Source organism: Erithacus rubecula (assembly GCF_903797595.1).
Source record: "Erithacus rubecula genome assembly, chromosome: 10".
In the NCBI taxonomy this organism is placed as follows: domain Eukaryota; kingdom Metazoa; phylum Chordata; class Aves; order Passeriformes; family Muscicapidae; genus Erithacus; species Erithacus rubecula.
In genome coordinates this window covers 29,423,679-29,429,753 of record NC_136662.1, presented here as the reverse complement: position 1 = coordinate 29,429,753, position 6,075 = coordinate 29,423,679, and the positions used below count along the sequence as shown (strand labels likewise).

Here is a 6,075-nt window from a genome sequence, read left to right as displayed (position 1 = left end):
TCTTTTCTGCTTTAGGGTAGGCACTGTTTACTTTTCGCTGGTCTCATGGAACCTCAGATTCTTTTCTGAGTTCTTGAAGTTAATTGCAAATAGCCTTCAGATTACTTAACCATTTTTCTAAATGTGTTTTCTATAATTGCAGGTAATCTTTATAAGTATTTTAAATAAATTGTTTCTTTCTGTAGTTTAGCTTGATAATTTGCTTGTATGTTTGTATGTTGGCGGGTTTGGGTGGTAGAATTAATTCTCTTCATAGTGGCTTGTGTGGGGCTGTGTTTTGGGTTTGGTCTATTCCCCTCTAAATCATCTGGTTACAGCTATTCTTTTCCTTTTTGCCATTATCCAAATATTGTCATTCATTCTGTACCTTATGTCTTTTTTTTCCTACCTAGGTTTCCAGAACAAACTCTCCATTTCCAATAACCAGTTATGACCATTTTATTCATAATTCTGATTATGAATATAATGACTTTCAGTTCCTCCTGTTTATTATCCACATTCATACACCACTCTGCAGTGCCTTTGTACAGTGCCAAGGATACTTTCTTCTTATTATTTCTCTATTGTAATATTCAATAAAATAATTTTCCTCTTCTCCTTGAATTCTTCTGCTTTCCCTATGCTTTTGGGGTTTATCTGAACCCGTGGTGTGATTTACACCATTTATAGAAAAACAATAGCAATTCTTAAATTTAATTCTTTCATTTAATTTAATTCTTAAATGGCCAGAGAGTCCTGCTTGCCTTACTTTTTTTTTTTTTTTTTTTTTTTTTTGGTGTGTGTGTGTGTGTGTGTGTGTGTGTGTGTGTGTGTGTAAAATGCTCTCCTTTGCCCTCTTGCCTTGTCAGCTTTGAGACACAGTTTTTATGACAGTACAGGTCTAAAAAGACCATGTATCAAACCAACCTCTTGACCTCAGTGACAATAAAACAGCCTAAAATCAATGCCCACATGGGCAGTTTGGCTGTCCCAGGGGCAATAGGACACAAGCCACTGGCTTTTATGCTAAAGTTGTTTTATTGAAGCCTGTGGTATGACATTCCTTAAGATTTTGCTGAACCACATCTGAGATGGGAGAACACAGACAAGCTGTATAGATGCTGTGGTTAATTTAAATGTAATTTGTTTCACATACAACCTAACAAGACAATCGTAATTTAAAGTCGTAATTTAAACGTATTTTATTTAAACATAAACAATGGGGATATGTCATTAAGCATATATATTTACTTTTTAAATATTTGTTTAACCACACCAAAACGCTGCCTATAAGCAAACACAATCTACCACTTGGCAAGACCAAAGTGTACAAAACTTGTACAAAATCTGAAGGCAAACTTAACTCATTTTTTAGAAAGTTCCTGATTTATAGGCTGCTTCCATTATCCTGAAGTCATAAGCGAGGATTTTGAGATGTTTCAGTGCCTGCTGGATGCTTTCTGACAGGTGGGAGAAAACCATAAAAACTAGTGTGGGCAGCAGCAGAGGGGAGGATTGCGCCCCTCTGCTCAGGTGAGACCCCACTTGCCTCCAGCTCTGGGGTCCCGGCACAGGAAAGACATAGACCTATCAGAGCGAATCCAGAGGAGGTGCCAGGATGATCAGAAGGGATAGAACACTTCTGCAGTGAGGAAAGGCTGAGAGAGTTGGGATTGCTCAGCCTGGAAAACAGAAGGCTTCGGGCTGACCCCATTGTGGCCTTTCAGTACCTGAAGGTAATTTACAGGGAGAATTTATTTACACGAGCATGTAGTTCCAGGACACAGAATTGCTTAGCACAGGAGAGCAGGGTTAGATTAGATATTAGGAATAAATTTTTTACTGTGAGGGTGAGGGTGCCCTGGCACAGGTTGCCCAGAGAAGCTATGGCTGCAGAATCCCTGAAAGAGCTCAAGGCCAGGCTGGACGGGGCTTGGAGGAACCCGGTCTAGTAGAAGATCCCTGTCTATTGCATGAGGGTGGAATGAGATGGTCTTTAAGGCCCCTTCCAACGCAAACCTGCTACATTTCAGTGCTCCAGAGGGGGTACTCCCATGAAGTTACAGAGGAATTCAACATCGACAAGAGGGCGGGCTAGGCCAGGCCGGCCAGGCAGCGGAGCCCCTCGCCCCTCACACTCCCCGCCCCGGGCGCCCAGCGGAGCTGTTGCTGCTGAGGGCGGGTGCCGTCCCTCCTTCACTCCCGCCCTCACGCCGTGTCAGCCGTGCGCGCGCACCCGCCCGCCCTCTCGCCGCCGGAATGTGGGCGACGCTGTCCCGGGCCTGAGGCGGCTGCGCGGCCCGCCGGTTTGGTGGCAGCGGCAGCGCGAGGAGGACGGCCCGGTTGCACTGGTGAGAGATCGGGACGCTGCCCCGCCGGGGCGAGCGGAGCGGGTGTTGTGAGGGGCGCAGGCGGGGAGGTCGCCGCTCCGTTATGAGAATGGGAGAGGAGAGGGAGCCGCCGGCCCACCTTGTGTGATAGTGCCCGGTGACCTGAGGTGGCTCCTCCGCTGGCCGCGGGCCCTCAGAGCGGCGAGGGCGCGGGGTGATGGTTCCGCTGGTACGTGTTGTTTGGTGTTTGTCTGTGTGTGTGGAGTTCCCTGGGCAGTGGCGCTCCGGGAGAAGAGGAGTTAGAGCACAGCGCAGGATTTAAAAAACGGAGTTTTCATGATCAGGAAAGCGAGAGCGCTGTGGAAGCGTTCGTCTCCCTGCGTCCTCCGCGAGAAAAGTGAAGTCACTTCCCAAGAGCCCAGACTACCAAACTACTGTCCTAAATCTGTGCCGTCTGCGTGCGTTGGATTAATATACGTTCTGTTTTGTTCTGGGGTAGTTTCCTTTTTTTTTTTTTTCCTTTCTTTTTTTTTTTTCTTTTTCTGGTTGTTTTATTTTTAGTGGTTTGTTTTATTTTTAAGCCCTCTTCCACTCTCTCCCGACCCGTGAGATGGTACAAAAGTTCTTGTATTTAGATAAATGCATTTGAAAACCTGCTGATACCATCTGAAGCAGGTACGGCACTGAACGAAATGGACTTGGTGACTCTCCTCGTCTATAAGTTCCTGCAGTGTCCTGTGTACTTTGCTCCTGCTGTCACTCTCTCGGAGCTGTGTTGCTAAGACTGCTAGATTTGATAGTACTCTGAATATGTCATATCCTGTCACATTTCACAACTCTGTGCATGTATCCATCCATTCAGTGTGTGCCTAAAAGGGGGGAAAATAATTCAGAATGTGAGCTCTTCCTTAAAACAGAGAAAAATCTACTGACAGTTAAGAAATAACGTGCTTAGGTAAGCATTGCTTGTCTCTCTCACTGTTGAGTTCTAGTCTCACAACCAAATTGTTTTCCAGCTAAATCAGAAGGCCAGGTGTGTTTTCCATTTCCAGAGAGACATCTTGTTCACTGTACAGGCAATATGTTGTTATCCGTTTGCACGTAGAAAAGGTACTGTGGCTTTATTTAACCAAACTTTTATGATACAGGCCAAATCCCGACTGCCTGTCAGACCAACTTGGCTCCATTCTGTATGAAGGTTTACTGGGCCTATAAGGTTGGTTTTGCAGATTATGCCTCTGCCTAAGTTTTAAGTAGGATTGCAGCTAACTCTTTATATGGGTTAGATGGTAATAATTATGTGATAATAACTTCCTAGTTAGGAGGTTATTTAAAGTAGTTTAAACTTGAAAAGACTGCAAATACAATTGCAGTAAGTGCGAATTGACTCCAGTGTTGTAATATTGCTGCCAGTGAGTGTCCGGAGGGGAGCTAGCACCAGCTGTCAAACCCCAGCACTCTGTGAGTGACAGAGCCTTCCACTACTTTCTGTTTTAGTGGGAGATCATGCTTTTTTTCTGAAAGGACTCTGGGGCTGCGAACAGCTTGGCTGTACGTGTGAGAACTGTAGAAAGTGCTCTGCAGTGTTTGCTTTAAAGTGGTTGCAGTGTTGGTTATTGCTTGGTTAACAATATCATTCAGTCCTTTAAAAAGTGATTCACAAATTAAGATTTGGTAGTGTTAATAAGGGGATTGCAAGAAGATCAAGTTTATAATATGGGTCTCTTGTGTTCCTGGAGTACTCCCTAGCATTTCAAGACAGTCTGAGTTGTGGCTGCTCCTTCTCTTCTCTCATCAAAGGGACTTCTGCAGCCAGGAAGTGAGTAAAAAGAACTAATCTGGTTAAAAAGATATACCTCTAGTTCTTCTTCTTCTATTTTTTTTTTCTCTGTGGTACTCTGATGACAATAACTTCCTGATCCAGCCAGCTCTCTTGTCCGGCCATGTGGACATTAGCTCAGTCTGGCGGAGGGAGGAGAGAGAGTGAAACAGTCACAAGTGTTGTGATGGTCCTTAGCTAGGACCTGGATTTATGGTTAGTAAGTTAATGGCAGAAGCCAGTGCTGCTAGAAGCTACATTGTGGGTTTGATTGACTTCAGCTGCTTGTGGTGAAGGTAGCAATGATAGTAAGGGTGGTAGTTTTTTTTTTTTCTGCCAGTAATGTCTTTGATTATTAAGATTTTGTACTTACTTATAATTTATTATTTATTTATATATTATGTTTATATTATAAATTTATATTCTATTTATTTATATATTTTTATTTACTTTTGACAACATTAAATGGACCTAAGAGCCATCTCTGTGTCTCTGTTCTTCCATGGGCCCACAGAAATTGAATCATCTCTCTCCTTTGTTCATCTCTTCTTCTCTCTGAATTTATTGGTGAGTTCTTTATTTCAGGGAGTGATCTCGGCCTTGTTAGGGGTTTTTGTAAATTTTTTCAGCTCTAATTTAAAAATAATTAGTTGTATATTGCTATTACCTCTGCTGTAATAGTAAGGCTGTTTCAAACTTGACTGGCCTTAGTAACTACACACTATCTGATTTCTAGTCTAGATTAATTTGTCAAGGGATTATACTCATTTTAGGCACCCAGTAGACTGATAGGATTTATTGGCACTTTTGATATTGGTATAAAAAATAAAGGTCTTTTTAACAAAAAAAAAGATGCAAAAATGTGTGGAAATACACCATGGAAAGTTTCTCTTTGGGCCACCAGCTATATGAATCATTCCTGTAATAATTCTCAACTTTTCCCCATTAATTTTAATCTTGACCTACTAAGTGAGAATTAAAATGCATTAACATTAGTGATAATTCAGGCATTAACATTAACATGAGCTTCCTGGAGGTGTCCTTTTAGTGAAGGTTAAGTTGTTTTCAAGTATATTTTGAAAAGATATGTTTTTTGACATTCATACCTTCGGCAGTTTGTTCCAGTCCCAATCTTACTCTGTTATCCTGTACAGCTGTTGAGGGAGCCAGTATTGTAACTTTGACTGCTGAAGGGTCTTTCTTTTTGGTGGAATCCTAGTCCATAAACAAAGACTGACATGTTTGAAAGTACTTATTTCACCTTTTTCCTGTATTTTTAACTTTATGGAGAAACAAAACCAATGTATAGATTATTAGAAAACCTCTGTGGCTTTTAAGGTGTTTATTTAAATTTACTGTCAGGAGTGTTCCCAGAAGGGACTTTGTGAAGCTAACAAACTAGTTTGTTGGGTGTGACTGTAAACAGAACGTAAATACATAAATGGGATTCCAAAATCTGCTTAGTAAATTGATTGCTGTGAAAGATGAGTAAAGCCCTTGTGGAAAACATCTGTTAGATTGTGTCTTTAGTGTAATATTTCTTAGTTTTTTAGAAGAGTAGCAGGGACAACTGTCTTTCTAATGTTTTTAAGTGGACAGAGGGAAAAGTAGCTTTTGCAACAAAATGAGATGGGTCACAGCCCTTGGCTTTCCTGCTCTCATCATCCCTGTATGATGAATCAGGGTATCAAAGAAGGTGTGGGTTTTTAAAGGTCAAGTAAGCTTAAAAGTGAAAAACTTCTCTGATGCTGAAAACATGTTCCCTGCCTGTGGGAAAAGCAGAGCAGTACAAAGGGAAGAAGTTCTAAGGGTAAAAAGATAAGAGATGCATACATTTCTGTGTACAGCACTGAATGTAGGCTTACTGTATGTACCAGAGAACTGAAATTTGGAATACATGATTGAAAGTAATAAACCTGATGCAAAACCTGCTGAAGGAAAGTTTCT

At 41.8% G+C, this 6,075-nt stretch overlaps 1 protein-coding gene across 1 annotated transcript in view; it reads left to right on the top strand.

Moving 5' to 3' along the window:
* Window positions 1-2,172: 2,172 nt before the first annotated feature.
* Window positions 2,173-6,075, top strand: part of RABGAP1L (RAB GTPase activating protein 1 like) — a 247,065-nt gene continuing 243,162 nt past the window's right edge. The window contains 1 exon segment of the mRNA XM_079314187.1: window positions 2,173-2,330. The gene's annotated coding sequence lies outside the window, so the exon portion shown is untranslated.